We start from the raw sequence: 10,978 nt of genomic DNA on the forward strand, positions 1-10,978 counted from the left end.
CAGTCATGTCTGACTCTGGGGGTTGGTGCTCATCTCCATTTCCGGCGTTGTCCGTAGACACCTCCAATGTCATGTTGCCAGCATGACTGCATGGAGTGCCGTTACCTGCCCGCCGGAGCGGTACCTATTGATCTACTCACATTTGCATGTTTTCGAACTGCTAGGTTGGCAGAAGCTGGGGCTAACAGCGGGCGCTCAAACCAGTGTATACTCTCAGACTTATCCTGATTTACAGCCATTAATGAGCATTGCTGTGCGTCATGGCGTGCATCATCTAAATACAGCACTATTAAGCTGCATTCAAACAGTATTAAGTGGTCAGTATACATTTGCTTGCTATTGCTGAATCTAGGGGAAGTTCCATTAAAGCTAGCCTGAAGGTAAATTTAGGTATTAGAGATTGGAAAATGCCTGTTGCAATTCAAGGATTTTGCGTCCATGAGTGCAGAATGAATTAAATGGTTTTACAGCACTCAACTGCCATAGCTAACTGCTATGGAATCATGGGAGTTGTAGTCTTCCACTCCCAGGATTCCATAGTATTGAGCCATGGTTGTTAAAGTGGTGCCCAACTGCATTAATTCTGCAGTGTAGCTGCACCTGTTATCTTGTCAACCCAAATAGATGTGATTGCATTAAAGAGTTTGGTTGTAAGCAATAGATTTGGGAGTGTGCGTTCTGAGTGGAAACTTAAATACATAAGTATGTGCAGAGATCAGTGGCTTTTTTATTACAGCATGGTTCGTAGATTGTGTTTGCACAGTGGTAAAGAGAAGGTGAATGTGTTACTGAGCATTGATTCAGACCGAGGTTGATAGTAAGGTAAAAATTTCAAAAATCTGGTGCGTCCACAGTTTAGAATTAATTCATTTTGCACCACATTAACTGCCATGGCTCAATGCTATGGAATCCTGGGATTTGTAGTTTGGTCAGGCACAGCACTATGACAGAGAAATTTGTAAAAACTGCATTGAGCCATAGCAGTTAAAGTGGTGTCAAACTACATTAATTCTACAGTGTAGATACACTCATCTCAAGGAATTGCTTTCTGTGTGGCCAAATTATCACTCAGTACTTCCTCTGAAGAAGTAGATTTATGAAAGCTCATGATAGAAACAAAAAACCAATGAGTATTAAAGTTTCCTCCATTTCCTTCCTGTTAATTAAGTAATGTGGTATGTTTATAGCCAACCAGAAATCTCCATTTCACAAGCAGTCTTCTCATATTAAAAACAACCGAAACCACAAAACGTTATCATATCCCAAATTCACCTTTTCCACAATGGGTGAAAATCAAACTCTGGATAAAAGGGAAATCTGTTCCAGAAATCTTATACTTTGTTTTTCCAAAAAAAGAGCTCTTTTTACAGTTATATCTGTGAGCTGTGCTGTCCTGATTGCTTCCATTACCTTCCCAACCTGGCCCTGTTTTTCCCTTGGCAGCTGATAGTTACTGATGGACTGAATCATATCAAAAGCATTCCTTCTTATCCATTTGGGCCAAATCACAAAGGAACCGTGTTCTTTTTTTTTCTTTTTTCTTTTGCTTTTTCATGGGCTACAAAAAAAATGTAACAGTGCAAGTTACAAAATAACTTCTTTGACACTGGGTGAGCTGTTTGGGTCAACAAAAAATGAGAGCAATTACTTTTATACCTTTCATACGAAGGAGTCAAAGCTACTTTGTTGTATATGCGTCTGAAGCATGAACTGAACAATCCCCGATTTTTTTTGGACTGGAAGACCCAGTCTCCTTGGCCAGTAAAGCCAGTGATGAATAATGCTGAAAATTGTAGTTCAACCAACATCTGGAGAGCTGCATCACTCTCACTTTGGTATACTTGTTCATAATGTCTCTTGAGCCATGTATGCATAATTTATTCATCGTTTAGCCCAGGCATGGGCAAACTTCAGCCCTCGAGGTGTTTTGGACTTCAACATCCACAATTCCTAACAACCTCATCCCCCTTCCTTTCCCTCCTCAGTCACTTAAACTGAGGATCCCTTGTGGATACCAAAATATGTGGATGCTCAACTCACATTATATACAGTGGTGTAAAAAAATTATTGCAAATGGTATAATCTAGGTTTGCTTTTTGGATATTTTTTCAAGCTATGGATGACTGAATCTGCCAATACTGAATTTGTGGATACAGCCAGCCAACGGTATAACTAAAGCTGTCCGAAATATTTCCATGAACAAAACCGCTGACAAAGAACTCCTTGTCATAGTCGTTTTGTCCATATCCATCATTCTTGTCATCTCTCTAACTGGAAGCTTTCTTTAACATTATAGGAACCTGGAAGTTGTTAAAGAAAGGCTGGAGAAATGAAGATTTTACCTATTGCGTGGTAAACAGGTCTCTCCCCTGCTGAAGAAACCAGATTTAGATCATTCAGTTCCCTCCAGCTATCACCCAGTTTCGAACCTCTCGTTCCTGGGCAAGGTGATTGAGAGGGCAGTAGCGGAGCAGTTGCAAAAGTTCCTAGACAACACAGCCGGATTAGATCCCTTCCAGTCCGGCTTTCGTGCGGGGCATGGGACAGAGACTGTGCTAGTTTCCATCACGGATCATCTTCGATGCCAACTTGATCAGGGCGGGTCGGTGCTGCTCGTGTTATTGGACCTCACTGCAGCATTTGACACAGTCGATTATAATCTTTTGACCCAGCCCTTGCCGTTGTTGGAGTCAGGGGGACAGCTTTAAATTGGCTGGCCTCCTTTCTTCACAACTGTGGACAGCGAGTGGAGAGGGGAGGCCTGGTCTCTGAAAGGTCCCCTCTACTTTGTGGGGTGCCTCAAGGGGCCGTTCTCTCCCCTCTGTTGTTTAACATCTATATGCAACCACTTGCTCAGCTGGTTCGAGGTTTCGGACTAGAGTGCTACCAGTACGCTGATGACACTCAGCTTATGTTGAAGATGGAAGGCCATCTGTACCTGATAACTTTCATCAATGCCTCAAGGCTGTTACTGGATGGTTGCATGCCAGCAGGTTGAAGGTGGATCCAGTAAAGACGGAGATCTTATGGCTGGGTCGACCAGGCAGTGGGGATATCCATTTGCCTACCCTGGATGGCGAGGCGCTATGCCTGTCATCATTGGTAAAGAGTCTGGGAGTCCTTTTGGACCCTCTGCTGACGATGGAAGCCCAGGTCTCTGCCATTAGTAGAACCGCCTTTTTTCACCTGCGGCAGGCTAGACGGCTGACCCCCTATCTGTCAAGGGACGACTTAGCTACAGGTATCCAGGCCATGGTCATCTCAAGGCTGGACTACTGTAATGCCCTCTACATTGGCCTTCCTTTGTCGGTAATCCGGAAGCTCAAGTTGGTACAAAATGCAGCTGCTCGACTTCTTGTGGGAGTCCCGATGAGATGTCATATAACACCAATCCTACTACAGCTGCACTGGTTACCAATTGAGCTCCGGATCACTTTCAAAGTGATGGTGCTTACCTTAAAGGCCTTACATGGTCTAGGGCCAATGTACCTGGTGGACCGCCTCACCCCTTACCAACCCCAGAGATCCCTCCATTCGGAGGACCAAGATCTATTGGAAGTTCCCAGTTTTAAGACCTTGCGCCTAACAGCAACTAGACGTAGAGTTTTTAGATCACTGGCGCCATCACTCTGGAACTCTCTGCCGCCTGAAGTTCGTGCCCTGCCGGACTTATCAGTCTTCCGCAGGGCATGTAAGACACACCTGTTTCGGCAGGCTTTTGATCTCCGCTATTGCTGTTTTTAAATTGCTTAGATTTTAGCTATTTTTATAAGCCACTCCGAGCCCTGGGGGAGTGTTTTTAAGATTTTTTTAAAAAGATATTTTAAAGATGTTTTTAAATTGTTAGATTTTAGCCTTTCTTGTAAGCCGCCCCGAGCCCTAGGGGAGTGGCTGCGTATAAGTTTAAATAATAAATAAATAAATAAACAATGTAGAAAAAGAATACTCCAAATGCTTACCTACATCAGGGAAGATAAATAATAACAGCTGTTCGCATACTTTACTGAACATGCATGAATTTGTTAGCTTTGTATAGAAAGTTTGTTTTTTTCCACTGATGCAGGTACCAATGCTTATTCTTTCTGTAGCATTTTGTCTTCTGGGACCAGAAACGTAATGCTCTGGAACATATCTATGGTACTTGGATAACCAAGGTATGTCCCTACGAAAGCTTTTTTTTTAAAAAAAAATTTTTAGCACAATCCACATAAAACATTAGTTTAGAACATGTCATGGCACGCTAAATGGCATGGTGAGGGTGGTTAAAAGTTTACATTGTCTGCACATTCAACTTAAGCTGGGCATTTGCAAGGTTTGGCTACAGAAATGATTTGAAATGCTAACAACCTTTACTGCAAAAATCCATCCCTTCTCTTAGCACTGACTCTTTGGATGCATGTTGTTCAGACAAAAAGGAAATTAAATTTTACTGATCGAAGGGAACTTTCTTAGAAGGTAGGAAATGTCCTTGAGGTAAAGGAAGCTTAATTAATGGTCAAGCAGAAAGATTGCATTAATGGACTCATTTTTAAGCAGTAACTTGTTCCAGAAAGCAAAGCACATTTGACAACTGTTTCCTAATAAAGGTTTAAATGTAACCTTATTTAATCTAATCTTTGCTGCTGAGATGATGCACCAAAGCACGATCTTTCTGTTTGGCTATTCCATTTCCCCCTCAGCGATAAATGAAGAATTCGTGTCTAAGGATATTTTCCAGTCACATTAGACCAGCTGATCGAACTTGAAATTTTCCAGATGGCCAATGGTCATGGCTGGATATGATGAGGAGTTAATTCCAACCCATCTAACCTTAGGTTGAGTAAAGCTATATTAGGCAGACCAGGGTTTCCAACTGATTTCCTTCTAGGATAACACCTTGACTGGATCAAGCATTTCTTCATTTAACCACATCTCCCCAAAAACGTTAGTTTCCTTGGTCCTTGAGAAGAGAAGACACAGCAACAGATAGCCACTTCTTGGAGGCAATGGGTGTATTAATTGAAGCCAAATGCTGCAAAATAACTTCCTCTAAACTTCTAAGTGCTGGCTTGAAGCATTCAGTGGTATGGCTGTACAAGTTGTAAACTCCTATTATTAATCTTACCAAAGAGACACTGAGTCAATGGGATATACCTGTGTGTAAATGAACACATTTCACTTGATGCCCCCTCAGGGGAGCTTGCTTGCTACATCAATGTTATAATAATAATAATAATAATAATAATAATAATAATAATAATAATAATAATAACTACTTTATTTTTATACCCCGCCTCATCTCCCCGGAGGGACTTGGAGCGGCTTACATGGGGCCATGCCCGACATAAAAATACCATAACAGCGATAAAACAGTAAAAACAATTTTTCACATCAATGAGACATCAACATCAGTAAAACAGTCATAAAAATCAACATACTGCATAAAATATTAAAAACGGGAGGCTAATGTTTAATGTTTACACAAATGATCAGCCACTGCCAGAAGGGACAGAGAGTTTCATCTATGCTGATGATCATGCAATCACTGCCCAAGCAGGGAGCTTTGAAATGGTTGAACAGAAGCTCTCCAAAGCTTTAGGGGCCCTTACTGCCTATTATAGTGAAAACCAGCTGATTCCTAATCCATCCAAAACACAAACATGTGCTTTTCACCTGTGCCCGGGCTGTGGCGCAAGCTGGTGAGCAGCCAGCTGCAGCCAGCTGAGACCAATCACTCTGACCAAGAGGTCATGAGTTCGAGGCCAGCTCAGAGCCTGCGTTTGTCTTTGTCTTTGTTCTATGTCAAGGCATTGAATGTTTGCCTTATATGTGTAATGTGATCCGCCCTGAGTCCCCTTCGGGGTGAGAAGGGTGGAATATAAATACTGTAAATAGGGAGGGAGTTGGATTGGATGGCCCATGAGGTCTCTTCCGACTCTATGATTCTATGATTACGTGGGAAGGAATCCCACTGGAGCATTGCAGCACACCAAAATAGTTGGGAGTTACCCTGGACCATGCTCTGACTTACAAGAAGCACTGCGTAAATATCAAACAAAAAGTGGGTGCTAGAAATTGCACCACCTGACATCCACTGGGAAGTAGCAGCCAATAATGAAAGGACACCTCCGGCCTATCCCCTGCTTGGATATCAGCCACCACGCCAATGCCTCAAATCAAGAAATATAATAATATTCCTAGAAGACATATTATGTTTGATGTGGGTAGGTAAAGCTACAGATACCAGTCCTATGGATATCAGATTGTTCGGTATTTATTTACAGATGAGTTTTAGTATGTATCGGTTTTATATGCTCTTTTAACTGATGTTCAGTGTTGTGTTATTTTTTGTTGTTCTTCACCTCCATTCACAGGGAGAGGCAGGTAAGAAATCATTCTCACCATTACTATCATCAATATAATCCCAGCTAAATTAGGACAGTTTATTTCTGAGGTCTGTTATGGATTTGTTTTTGTGATATCTTTTCTCTGTTGAAGTTTAGATTGGAGAAGACAACTTTCATCCAAGCTCTTAAATATGGTCTCCAGAAGTACATGAACTTTCCACAGCTGACATATCCCATTTGCCAATGATTTCGTACAAATATCTTATCAGCTGTGTGGATTTTTTGTGTGTGTCAGGAGCAACTTGAGAGACTGCAAGTTGCTTCTGTTGTGAGAGAATTGGCTGTCTGCTAGGATGTTACCCAGAGGATGCCCAGATGTTTTACCATCCTTATGGGAGGCTTCTCTCATGTCCCTGCATGGAGCAGAAGCTGACAGACGGAGCTCATCTGTGCTCTCCCGGGATTCAGATCAGCTACCCAATCTTCAGGTCAGCAGTCTTGCCGGCATAAGCCATTGCACCACCGGGGACTCACTAGCTATGTGGATAAGATATTGAAAAGATATCACCAATGTATGTGCATTAGTCTGAGTGCAACTGCACAGACAAGTGTGCAGCTTCTAAGTGACACCACATGTGCAGACTAGAGACTGTGAACCCCTCATTTAGATGATAAAGATGGCCCAAACAGTAATACACAAAAGGTTTTGTAAAAATGGTACGTTGTTCTCTGCCTTTTGGAATGACCAGCACAGTCATCAAAAGTGAGGGCAAGAAAGTGCAAAATCCAGGATTAATATCACTGAGTGGGAGTTTAGGCTACTTACTTACCTTATGTGTCCTGAGAAGACCAACCTGCAGAGCTTAACCTTTGCTGCAGACACAAACTGACCTTCTCGAACTTCTGGTGTGCATGCATTTAAATCTTCAAATACATTTGTTCTGGATTTCAGACGCATGCAATTAATCACCAACCTAGAACATATATTTGTTGGCGTGGCTAACAAAACAGGAATATTTGAAATGCTCTAGTGAAAGGTTTTGGCTTCAGCTGCTTTAAGGTGGAAAGCTGAGGGGAAGCAGTGGGAAGGTGTTGCTGGACACGACAAAACTCTGAGGTTTGCAGTAGTCTTGAAATGGAAGAGAGGAGGCTGGTTGTTGGCACAGCACAATCCTATGCAAGTTTACACAGATGTTATGGGTGGGTGGGTTGGTGTCCAGCAGAAAACAACTTTAGAGAAACCTGAACAACCTCCAGCTATACCAAGAAATTAGCCTCCCTATCATTGGATGGGTAATTTAGAGTCCTAGGTCTCCTTTTGACAAACCATCTGTAAATTCGAGTCTTTGGTGAGATTGAATCACAATCGAGAATTACAATCCTTATCCTACTTCCTTGGAGATTGCTAGCAGGTCTTACGACATCAGCTTTTCAGAACTATAAACACAGCAGTGGCAAAGATTGTTTATGACTTTACAATGTTTATACCTTTAAAAATATTTTCCTTTCCCTCCAAAAAATCCTCCAGGAACTTTGGAAAGTCAAGAGGAGTTACTGAGTTTTGCAACTCTACTGTGAAAGGCATACAATAATAATAAGCATAATATTTTCCTAGATTTTTTCCCCTAATTGAAGACCTTTGGGATTTCCTAGGTTGCATCTAGACTGTAGAGTTAATGCAATTTGACACCATAGATATTTATTTTAATATGCATTGGTTTTATATATGCTTTAAATTTAGCTTTGCATTTTACCTGTTGTTGTACCCTATAGGGACCACTTGACATCCGTCAGGAAATAGCAGCCTGTAATGAAAGGACCAAGACATTGACATCTCCGGCCCATCCTCTGTTCGGACATCAGCCAGCAAGCCAACATCTTAAATCAAGAAATAGCTTCCTAAGATCTACAGCGATACTTTCTGGAACACCTCAGCAAGAAAGAGTCCAAAAGTGGCAGGCTAAAACTCAGAACCCTAATTAGTGGCTGATACAAGATGAGAAACACCTTCTGCACATAGAAGACTAGGCAACCCGGAAGGTGCTGAACAGACTGTGCTCTGGCACCACGAGATGCCAATCTTCAGAAATGGGTCTACAAAGTGGAGTCCACGACATACGAGTGTGGAGAAGGGCAAACCAAGGACCACTTACTACAATGCAGTCTGAATCCTGCCACATGCACAGTGGAGAACCTTCTCACAATGACACCAGAGGCACTCAAAGTGGCCAGCTTCTGGTCAAAGGAAATCTAGTATAATGCCAAGTTTTTAACTTTGTGGTTTTTCGATACATTATAATTGTATTCTCAATTCGCTTCTGACATTATAAATAAAAAAAAACCCATAAGAAGAGGCGGGTAACTAGCAACAACAAACCAGACCCCCCACCTCTCACTCACCCATCCTGCCCTACAAGTGCTTCTGGAGCCTGCTGTTCTCCATTTAATCTGAGAGCACTGCTCTCTGTGATATCTTCATTCTTTTCTTGCCAACAGTAGTGATGAATTTGAAGGCAGCTGCCAAGGAATGTATTTTGAAGCTTCCACCTGAGTGACTTCAGTTGTGAAGTATCTTGAGTTCATCTGGGAGCACAAGAGGCTGCGGTTGGGTTCTTCTGTTCCTCCCAAAACCAAATTTTCTGGGCTGAAAAGAGTTTGCTCTCAAAGGGAGTATGAGAGTAGCACTCCACTCGCTGTTGAGAATTAGCCACAAAGAGCAGCACTAAAGAGAGAACAATGCTACTAGATGGGGCCATCCATCCCACCCAGTTCAGTATTTTGACTTGAATCCAACTGAGAGTTCAACTTGACTAGTATTATTGAATCAATATGATTTATGCAAGTGTTGACTTACAATTCAGTAGCTAAGTCAATAAGCTAGCAATTTAAGTCTTTGTTTCTACCTGCCAGCTTCATGTTTCTGGAGAGCTTATAAGCAGATAATTTAGGCTCTGAATGTGATATTTTAGGCTCTATGGCTAATACTGACATAACCTTTTGGAGGAAAAAATACTTGTGTTTGTCTCCTTTAATTCTCAAGTTTACCATTCTCCAACTAATATGAAAAAAAATAATTTCTATAGCTGTTTTAGCTTCATTATGGATTCTTTTTACTCAGTTATGGCTTCCTTCATTGAATCTATCCACCTGTGCTTCCTTTTTCTACCATCTTCCATATTCTTGGCCATCATCATATTTTCCACCTTTCACAATTAAACAACAAAGTCAGAAATACTATGACATAGATTTAATGCTTTACAGTATTATACCATTTAAAAAACATTTATCTCCAAATTTTTCTTTGCTTATTTTCTAAAGCTATTCCTTACTATTTGACTGCTTCCAGAAATGTTCACCGTTGTTCCTCTTTAGGGCTTTACAACAGTTGTTTTTAGGTGTATTGGGTGTAATATAGGGTAATAAAATATGTTGTTTCCTGTTTTATTCTGCTAACCCGAGTTCTGTTTTGGAAATAAAGGAAGACAGAAGCTGTTCAGAAGCAAACCCATAAATGCTGATGATGTTTAGAGGCAATTCCTTACAACTTTAAAACCCACAGGAAGGGTGAAATAGGAGACAGCATCTTCATAACTTCACCACAGAGAGCATGAATGTAGCTGTGTTATTACTTGCAAAGTTCAATGTTCGGAAGGGAAAAAAAGTTTTGGGAATAGTTCCAAATAGGTTTCAATCTCATTCATGCCAAAATGCTGACTCCAAATATAGACAGGTCCCTTTATTCCAACTCTGTAAATAGCAATTCACGGTCCATTTTCATACTTGAGATGTAACCATGGTTAGTTCATTCCATTTTTGTAGGTTTCTATTTTCCAAAGCACTTCTTTATAAGCCATGAAAGCAGGGGTGGGGAACTTTTGGATCCAATGAGGTTTTGGCTTGCAATTGTGACAATGTCTTACTGTGGAGTAGAAGGGAATGGGAGGCCAAAACGTCTGGCAAGTGGAAAGGGGACCTGCCTCTTTATTTAACACTAAAACCCAAATAATCATCTTTATAAAAAAGAAAAAAAAACCAAGCCAAAAAGGGATATTCCAGAAGCTGAAGTTGGCAGTTAAGAATGTGTTTTTGCATCAAGGAGTCAACAGAATGTTGTTTTTTTTATTGTTGGCGAATCTCCCTCCATCCATGGAAACTCATTGGGAGACTGTGGGCAAATCATATTCTCTGAGCCTCAGAGAAAGGCAATGACCAATCTTCTCTTGAATAATCTTACCAAGGAAAGGGTTGCTATGAGGAGGTTGGCATAAGCTGGAGTCTCATTGGAGTTAGAATAATAAGAGTTGGAAGAGACCACATGGCCCATCCAGTTCCACCTTATTCTGCCTTGCAGAAATCAATGCAGTTGGGCATCTACCTTCTGTTTTAAAATCTCCAGAAAAGGAGACTCCACCACAATCCCAGGAAAGTATTTCACAGTCAAAGAGCTCTTACCATCAGGAAGATCTTCCTAATGTTTAGGTAGAATCTCTTTTCCTGTAGTGTGACTCCATTGCTCCGTGCCTTAGTCTCTAGAGCAGGGAGAACAAATTTGCTAATCTCCGACTTGACATCCTTTCAAATAACCCACGGCTAGCACAGCAGGTTAACCGCCAGCTACAAAAGAGCTTTCTGAACGGAAGATTGACAGTTCA

Source organism: Anolis carolinensis, chromosome 5 (genome assembly GCF_035594765.1).
Source record: "Anolis carolinensis isolate JA03-04 chromosome 5, rAnoCar3.1.pri, whole genome shotgun sequence".
NCBI lineage: Eukaryota > Metazoa > Chordata > Lepidosauria > Squamata > Dactyloidae > Anolis > Anolis carolinensis.